The following is a 9,618-nucleotide window of genomic DNA, read 5'->3' on the forward strand; positions in this document are numbered from 1 at the left end:
ACGGTTTGAATTTAGGCCACCGGATCTGTTTATACTGTATTTTAAACCTTCTAGCACTAGGCCATGCCCACTTAAGTTTTAAATCTAGTCACATATACGAATATTTCGTGCACTAAACATAATAGATAAAGAAAAGTTCTGGTTACATTTATCCGGCCCAGAAAAGAGCTCCTCTCTCACACAGAACAGCTGCTCAAACTTTGCCTCATTTCCTTTTGAGTGAAATCATAAGGCCGGTCGTTTAAATCAGGGTCATTTGGGCGAAAGGGGAAGGTTTGTTATAAGTATAGATACCTTTTATATATCCAAACACTATCGCGAATACTTACCATCTCCTTCCGTTCAACCCAGTTTACTTTCTGGACATTGCACACAGATTAAAAACATATTTCGTCCCTTTACACTTTGCCTGCTGGGATTGAAGAACTCTTCAGAGGTTGCTTAGTGATTAGAAGCATTGACCTTGACCTTTCAAGACCCCGCCTTAGGTTTAGCCCCTCTATCAGCCTCAATCTCCAGCCGTTTAAAAACTCCTCTTGGAAAAAAAGTGAGGTTTTAACGCCGCCCTTATCCTAAACTGGATGAGAGGAAGAGAAAGAGAGGAGGAAAAAAATCCTTAATCCATCTTATCTGTTGACTGTCAAACTGCTGGGGCTAAGACCTCGTCACAAAAGACAACTAGGTCAGGAGAGACAGGATTGGACTGGAGAGCTGGAGGAGCTGTAATTGGCTGGAGAAGAAGGATGAAGAGAGGCTAATGACATGCTGGAGTTAAACTGCACCTGTAAATACGGACAGAAATGTCACCAGTGACCGACTACAGCATGCAGAAAAAGGATCGGACCATTAAACCTTGTTGCTGTTATTATTATTTTATTTATTGGAATTTTTAAACAATAAAATACTTGTCGAAAGGATGGAAGATAAAATTTGTAACAGAAACTAGCTTATTTTTAATTAAGATTTATTTTATTTATTGTGTATAATAATAATAATAATAATAATAATAAGTATTAAATAGTATTAAAAAATTAAAAACTAATTATTATTATTATTATTATTATTATTATTATTATTATTATTATTATTATTATGGGGGCACGGTGGCTTAGTGGTTAGCACATTCGCCTCACACCTCCAGGGTCGGGGTTCGATTCCCGCCTCCGCCTTGTGTATGTGGAGTTTTCATGTTCTCCCCGTGCCTCGGGGGTTTCCTCCGGGTACTCCGGTTTCCTCCCCCGGTCCAAAGACATGCATGGTAGGTTGATTGGCATCTCTGGAAAAATTGTCCCTAGTGTGTGATTGTGTGAGTGAATGAGTGTGTGTGTGTCCTGCGATGGGTTGGCATTCCGTCCAGGGTGTATCCTGCCTTGATGCCCGATGACGCCTGAGATAGGCACAGGCTCCCCGTGACCCGAGGTAGTTCGGATAAGTGGTAGAAGATGAATGAATGAATGAAGTAATTATTATTATTACATTTTAACTCTTCTTGTTGTTAATAAAAATATTGTTTTGCTGACATTATTCACATGTTCCACATCAAATGTAACGGTAAACAGATAAAACCTACAATTTTTCTTTCTTTAACAAGTAAAATGTTGGTAGTAAGAGTAACTCCACAATACACCACCCTGGTGTTGATATACCACCCTTGTATAGATTCAAAACAAATGGCCGCATATAATCATGGACAAAAAATATACTTAAATATTTGGAAGTTTCTAATAATTTACAAAACTCAATTTTTTAGCAAAAGTTTAATCAGATCTAGTTTACATATTTTGCAGTGATAACAGAACATATAAGTAACTGGTAAAGCATTCATATGATTCATACAGTATGATTCATATGAATCATTTCTGTGGAATCATTTCAGTGTTGATTCTGAGTCATCTTTATTCATCTTAGTGTACTTTTGGATCCTGGTGCTGTAGTAAATGTGATGGTTCTTAACAGCACTCTAACACTCTAAATAGTGTTTATAACTGTTTAATAATTGTTTATGAAGCTCATTTATATAACCATGTACACGTTTGTATGGTTTATTTCTCGGGTCTCTGTCTTTTTGAAGCTTCAGCTTTGACTCAGTCATTTTGTAGCTGAAATCAGATGTCCAGTCGCAGCCAATCGAAATGCATGCGTGTGTCTTCTCTATACATATACACACTGTTAGTCATTTGTGCTGACAGCCGAGAAGAATTATATCCCGCACAGGCACTCTGAATATGTTACACTTCTCCGATAGTCAAATTTGTCGGTGGGGAATGACTGCCTGTCCTCTAGATGACGCTTACGATAACGTGTCTCACTTTTGCTCTCATTTTTTCCGTCGGCATTGTGACGGCCCGGGCGAGATGAACGCTTTTGGAGATTGTTGTCAGGATGTCTTTGCCTCGGCTTTGATCGAAATGAACTCGAGGAAAACAGGAAGATTTCATTTTGTTTAGTAGCGTTTATGCCAGATTATATAAAGGAAGCTTTTTTTTTTTTAAATAAAAAAAAAAAAAAGAAAAAACATTTTTCCTGCTTCAGCCTATACACGCTTAAATGTAAACATGTTGAATGTTGTACAGTTTTAATAGATCGAGACAAACAGCGAAATAAAGAAAGCAATTATGTTTACATACCTGCTTCTTAAATGTATTCATAAATCACTAAAAGTATAAGAAAAGAGGATAAAATATATAATGTCTCCTGCTGCCAGAAGATTTTTAAACAAATGTCTTTTATTCCTTGTAAACCACAACAATTCACACATGTAAACAATGACAAGTAAAGATCGACTTGTCATACTTTTTAACGGCTAATAGATCGATACCAGACAGGTTAATTGCTTTATATCCACTATAAGCATATGTCATTCTCTCACCAGCATCTTTTCTTTCTTTCTCTTTAGATTATTAGAGAAAAATTAAACTTGTCATTTTACTCAAAATCCATAAGAAAGTGCAAAGTGCTAAACATTACAGCTTTACAGATAACGTTTCTCTGACATTGCTGGCATGTGTTTGCTCGGCTATTTGGATTTGGTTTTTATTTGGATTAATTTTGAGTGTATACTAGAACTTTTTCCTTGATATCGTCGATAACATCTTAAAATGTACTCGCTTCAAGCGCTTTTTGATGTTGTTAATTTTATTTGTTTTCCTGAGCGTCCGCTTCTAGCTGGTTAGCTCGTTAGCATCACTAGCCCGGTTACCGCTAGTTGTTTACACCCCTTCACACTGGCTTTGGACACCTTTAAAAAACACTCACAGAAAACTTTGCTCTCTTACATCAGACGTCCATCATTCAAGTCTCTGTAGATGATAATTTATAGAAGTTAAAATGACTCTTTCTGACTAAACAGAATTGAAAATTCAACAGCTCTGTGGTATAATCACAATAATCGCCCTTATATTATTGGTATCTCAGATCCTCTAAAGATTAACTAAATGTTTTACAATTTAAAATATATTATATATCACTAATCAAAACAGGTGTTAGTATTTTTTCTTTGTTGGTTTGTTTTGTCAGAATTCTGTAAAGCCATTGCATGAGTACTGTATGTCCAAAGCTTGCTTTTTCAGTGTTCTACCACTTTATAGCAAATGATTGCTAATTAGCTTTTTAAACATGGCAGCCATCCACGTGTGTCCTTACTGTTTCACTTCCTCAATGAATCTTTACTTTCCCAGGTTTATCTTCTTCCACTTCAACTCTTCATGTACTGTAGGAGATTTTCAAGTGCATGCTCATGTTTTACGCAGTCAGATACAACATTCGTTCACTACACAAAAATAAACGAAATAACATTTTCGGTCCTGCTAGCTATTATTAGACCATCCGAAGGAAGTTGTGCCGCCTTTTTTAAAAAAAAAATTGGTTTGAGGGTCAAAACTTCCTCTCCAAAGAATGAAATTTGTCTCCAGCAGAAGGATTTTGTCAGAGATAGTGAGCATAAAAGGAAAGACGGAAAGAAGGCTGGAGAGAGAGAGAGAGAGAGAGCGAAAGAGAGAGAGAGAGAGAGAGAGAGAGAGAGAGGTAAAAGGTCCTCCTGTGTTTTAACACAAGTGTCTCAACAGGAGATAATGGTGAGACTGTGGGATATAAATGATGCATTTGCTTCTCTCAGCCCCGATAATGGCGGTTTTGGGGAAAGGGGGGGAAAGTTCATCGCTCTCTTATCAAAGCGCTCTGACATTTCTCCTTCAGCTGTAAAATTTCATATCGCATATCTCTTTTTTTTTCGAGCTCGAAGGCCCTTTTTGTGGAGCAATACGCCACATTCCATTTTTGCCCCATATGCTTTCCCGGTATATTAATTTAGGGCCCTGTTTGGCCCCACTATAGTGATGTTCTCGATAGCTAGAACACCGCTTTAGCTTTTCTTCTGACTCTCATGGCTTTTAGAAACTGCTAGATATGTGTGAGGTGTTTAGAACAGACTGCTGCAGCACTTAGATTTGGGTTTTGTGTTCAGTTATTTAAGAAAAAAACCTTACAGTTAATATTGTCAGGACTTCTAAAACGTTTTGCAGTTTAGAGAAAAAAAAACCAGAAACATGAATCCACTCAGTTCAGAATTATTTTATAAATATTGTTAATTATATTGTTATGAAGGGGGGCACGGTGGCTTAGTGGTTAGCACGTTCGCCTCACACCTCCAGGGTCGGGGTTCGATTCCCGCCTCCACCTTGTGTGTGTGGAGTTTGCATGTTCTCCCCGTGCCTCGGGGGTTTCCTCCGGGTACTCCGGTTTCCTCCCCCTGTCCAAAGACATGCATGGTAGGTTGATTGGCATCTCTGGAAAATTGTCCATAGTGTGTGATTGTGTGAGTGAATGAGAGAGTGTGTGTGTGTGTGTGCCCTGTGATGGGTTGGCACTCCGTCCAGGGTGTATCCTGCCTTGATGCCCAATGACACCTGAGATAGGCACAGGCTTCTCGTGACCCGAGGTAGTTCGGATAAGCGGTAGAAGATGAATGAATGAATGAATATTGTTATGAACTGCCTGAATTAAGGATGGCGAATATCATAATTCTGTATCACAATTCTAGATTTTTTTTTTATTTCCAGATAAACGTATTATACATAGGTTTGTTAACGCCTACAAAAATAATCATATTTCGATTTGGATAAAAGTTTAAAGTGATGAAAAATTAAATTTTTTTTCTTCACAGCATCAAAAGTATGATGTCCATATAAAAATTTTCAGCTGTAGTGAATGTGTTTCTGTTGGTTCACTCAGCCAACATATGAATTTATTGATTGTTTCAATTTGAATTACACCTTTAACCTTGAAGTGTTTTTTGCCAAGGGATCAAGAACTCTATATTTGATTAATTTGAGTTGATTGTTATGGTCTTGAGGTTTTTGTATGAAGTTGAGCCTATAGATATAGGTCATATCTCTGCATATATCACTCGGTACTTTCTCCAGTCAAAAGGACAGAATAGTTATCTACTATAAATCCTGTCCAACATAAAGGTACCTTTCCCTGCTGGGGTGGTACCATCAAGGGTAAATCTTTTGTCCTTTTAGTATGTCTTTTTATCTTGGAACGTGCATGTGGTGTACTTTAATTAGCTTTCTACAGTAAGAAAAGCTTTAAAGATACATCAGTGGTCCTTAAGATCTAAATATGTACCTTCAATATAAAGATACAAAGCAAAAGGGACAAAAGGTGTCTCCTTGATAATACAACCTTAAGGACAAGTACAGTATTTTGAAACAGTACGATAGTGGTATAATAGACTAGCTGCCTCTTCAGGACCAGTTACATATTACATTGCCCACTTTGCTTGTGCCCCTTTATGACTACAACCAGTCTGCCTGTGTGATTACTGTAGGACATGTTGGTCATCCTGCAAATGTTTTATAGCACATTATCACACAACTGTATAGATGGTATTTTAATAAAACAGTGACAACTCTTCGCCAACCATTTCATCGTTAATGACGAGGCAAACACATGCATACGTGGAGCATCTTTTTGACGGTGCTATCAAGAAGAGGATCTGCCCTCAAACAAAAGGGACATTCATGCCTCTGCCAAGTAACTGCGGAGGGAAGGGGCAGGCCTCAGAGAGGAGTGACAGATGATGATGTTATCAAGGGATGAGGGGAGCGATGGAGGGATTTAGAGGTGGACCGGAGAGCTTGCTCTTTGGTGAAATTGTCAGCTGTTTCTTGCCAGGATTGTGGTATTTTTTGCACAAGGCGATGAGAGACCTGTAGTGGTAGGGCTTTGTGATGTATGCAAAAATGTAAAGGGTTAGAGACTCAAAAATTATTTATATAAAGCTTGGCCACTGCACACTTATTTCATTAATACAGTGCAGTCCTACTTTAAGGACTGTCAGGTGGTTAAAAGGGTTTGATTTGAAATATTTATTAAAAGGGAAACCTTCTAGCATAGGGATTAAGACTCTTTATGGCAGTAAATAAGACATTTTCCATTCCTATGTTTACCCAAGCAACCTGTCTTTTATCCTGCGAAAATATACATGGATGTCTAGGGCATCACTGTCAGAGCTTTTCTTGGTAAACGTGAAGAGGTTTCGCTTCAAAATATAAATTCTTGAGGGTAAATTCTGATAAGATCATTGTTTATTCGTCTATGAAAAGGAGACAAAAAACACTGACGTAGTCCTTTGTGCAGAATCAATCACACTGAGTTGTCTCCACCCTGTGGACTTTGGGTTGGACTCTACTGAGGTACTGGAAACTGCATGAGGTCTGACCCCACACCTGGCAATTTTGGGTTAACTCCTCTCACATACTAGGATCTGCATCAGGTCTGACTCCAACCTCTGGACTTTTGGTTAGATTCTATCTGTTTAGATGTAGATCAACGATACCTTTACTACCTGTGTTTAGAATATTTAAGAATTCTGAAGGTAGAGTTTTGAAAAAGGTGTGCCCCTCGCCCTGGATTTAATCATTCCAAGCTTGGCTTGTTTGCAAGATGTTAAATCAGTGGAATATCAGTTTTTTATAACTACTTGAACATCCCAAAGAAAATATCCCCCCAAAAATGCCCTTCAGATAGTAGCTCTAAATGGTCCACCGATGGTCAGAGTGAGCAATCTTGTCACGACTATTTCTGACCTCAGCGATCCAGTGGCCTATGCCACATCATTCTTCACGGGCTCACGAGCTTACATCTCCAAACATGCAGACACACACAGCTCTGACCGCACATGCTGGAGATAAGACACTGTTGGATGACACCACTGTTTATCCCCTTCTAGTGTATCTGGAATAGTGATGGCTGTCTGGAAAGCGGCAACATTTTCCCAGCCTTCCCACGATGGATCAGTGCGGATATTCTCCTGCCGTATATCTTGATCTCATTATCCATTAAGAGATGGCATCTAAGCGCTGGTTCCGAATGGCGGGACGAAGGGAGGTGTTGATTATGCGTCCCACGGGCTGGCCGCGATAGTGGAGTCTCTCCTCTCGGGTTTATTTCGAAGCCACAACAGCTGGGAGGAAGCGGCCTTGGAACAGCCCACAAACGACTGGCAGATGATCACAATCCAACTCCAAATACCCTTATGCCACATGCGCAACTCCAAACAGATGCATGGACACACACCAACTGCAGCAAGGACTGTGCTGAAAATGTCAAGTGGAAGCAAAATGGTGTAAATGTGTGTCTTTTAAGGTCAGAAGTGCTTGTCAGAGTTGGGGAACACTTGCAATCATGGAAATGCTGAAATCTTGCAATTTTGCAGCAATATTGAAGGTAGTGAACTTCTGGTAGCTTTTGTACACCTTGCTATTCTCAACTTGACTAATCCTTACAGATTTACAGATTCATATCTCTGATATTTAATAACCCTGTCACAAGTCTGTCATTCACTTAACAAGAACCCAACAGTACAGTATACATAAAGTTTCCAGATATTCTTAGCTGCTATACTGTATGACCTGGATTTTAGTGTGGAGTCAGACATTATACATAATATTAGACATTATATATCAGACCAGTTTTAATCAATAAGAATTTCAACAATCACTTATGAAGAGCCAGGATACAAGCTAAACAGGATACAGGATAATTAGTAAATCATAGTTTTTTGTTAAAACAGGCTAGTTCAAATCTGTTCACTGTACTGTGGGTAGGTAAGTAATGCAGTGTAACTTTCTGAAGAGCCAATGCTAACAGATACTGATCATTTAATGCAAATCAGGTCAATTTGCATTCTCTAAGATCTTAAATCATGGCTACTTTGCTGACTGAACCTCGCAGATCAACGTAGACGCCAGTCATTTACATATGATGGCAAGTTCGTAAGTGACCTGTTGGATGTTATCATGGCAGCTGTGATATTTAGCAAACAAGTCACCTTATGCATGAGCAAGGGAATGTTTGTGAATTTCCATACCGGCAAATCGACAAGGCTGAGCACTAGTGATACATGGCTGATATTTATAGAGAGAGTAGGTCAGTATAAAGTTCAGGGCTCACATCAGTCCTTCAGCCTAACAAAAAGCATGAGTGAGATGAGCACGAAGACAGATGATGCACTATTTCCTACAGATCTTACAAAGTGGTGCACACTGATTTCAGTTTCTGTTGATTGTTCATTGTCAAGGATTAAAATAGCGATTTTAATAATAATTATGGAAAAAAGTGATGCCAAAAGACTCGGAAGATGATGTTTAAGGACTTTGTGATGGCTCCAGAGTACGAATAAGAGCTAAACAGAGTCAGCAAGAGCTAATATCAGAACTTTCAGAGTTCATTTTGATTTCGTGAGACTTGTGACCTGGAAGCACGCACTTGAGCTGCATGTCTACTCCCCTTCCATTCCTTCCAAAAAGACCCTCACGATGCAGAGATGCTTTTATTAAAACTGTTTGATTAATCACCATTTTAAAAAAAGTACACTAAATCAGCCTGATAAGATAGCAAGGTTCGGGGAGCTAGCGGAGCGTTAGCCGCAGCACAGCTAATTAAGGCTGAGATCTGCGCAGCTCTAACAAGAGGCCTTGGCCCCTTTCTGGAAAAACAGAAATAGACCCCGTAGAGGCAGCCAGAAAGCCTGTAATGTCTCAGTGTCTTTATCAGTGAGAGGGAGGCAGTCGTTCAGGAGAGGTTAGCATCATGTCGCTTCGATAAAGTCCATCTGATGGAGAGAAGCTATGAGGACAGGTGGACACAGCATGGAGGTTGTGTCATAACACGCTCAGTGTCTCTCACATGGCTAAGGAAAGAGGCTCATTACAAGAATTATCAAGAATTTCACAGCACGTACATAGATGGTCACATTTAACGGTTGTGCAGTGATTAGCATATAAAAGAGGAAAACTGATCGAAGATCAAGTGTGATCTTTATCAAGTCACAGATCATATGGTCCATATGTGCTTCTCTTGATTAAAGTGTACTTATTCTGAGTTCTGATTCTGCTAGAAAAAACTGATGTATATATAAAATATTAAAAATGTAATCATTCTATACTAATAAGTTAAGCTTTAGCTTACCAATCTATATTATTTTATATTTTTATCTTTTTTATATATATTTTCCCCATTGCTTCTTCCAGTACTTCTATATAATTTTTTTATTGCAACAATTTATTTTTTATTTTTTAAATATTATTTATTTTCGAAAGTTTTTTTATTCTA

General features: G+C 38.6%; 1 protein-coding gene across 1 annotated transcript in view; it reads left to right on the forward strand.

Moving 5' to 3' along the window:
* The window catches only part of zfpm2a (zinc finger protein, FOG family member 2a), a 143,537-nt gene that overhangs the window by 68,653 nt on the left and 65,266 nt on the right, over positions 1 to 9,618 (forward strand). The gene's annotated exons all lie outside the window — the stretch shown is intronic.

This window comes from Tachysurus vachellii, chromosome 25 (assembly GCF_030014155.1).
Source record: "Tachysurus vachellii isolate PV-2020 chromosome 25, HZAU_Pvac_v1, whole genome shotgun sequence".
In the NCBI taxonomy this organism is placed as follows: domain Eukaryota; kingdom Metazoa; phylum Chordata; class Actinopteri; order Siluriformes; family Bagridae; genus Tachysurus; species Tachysurus vachellii.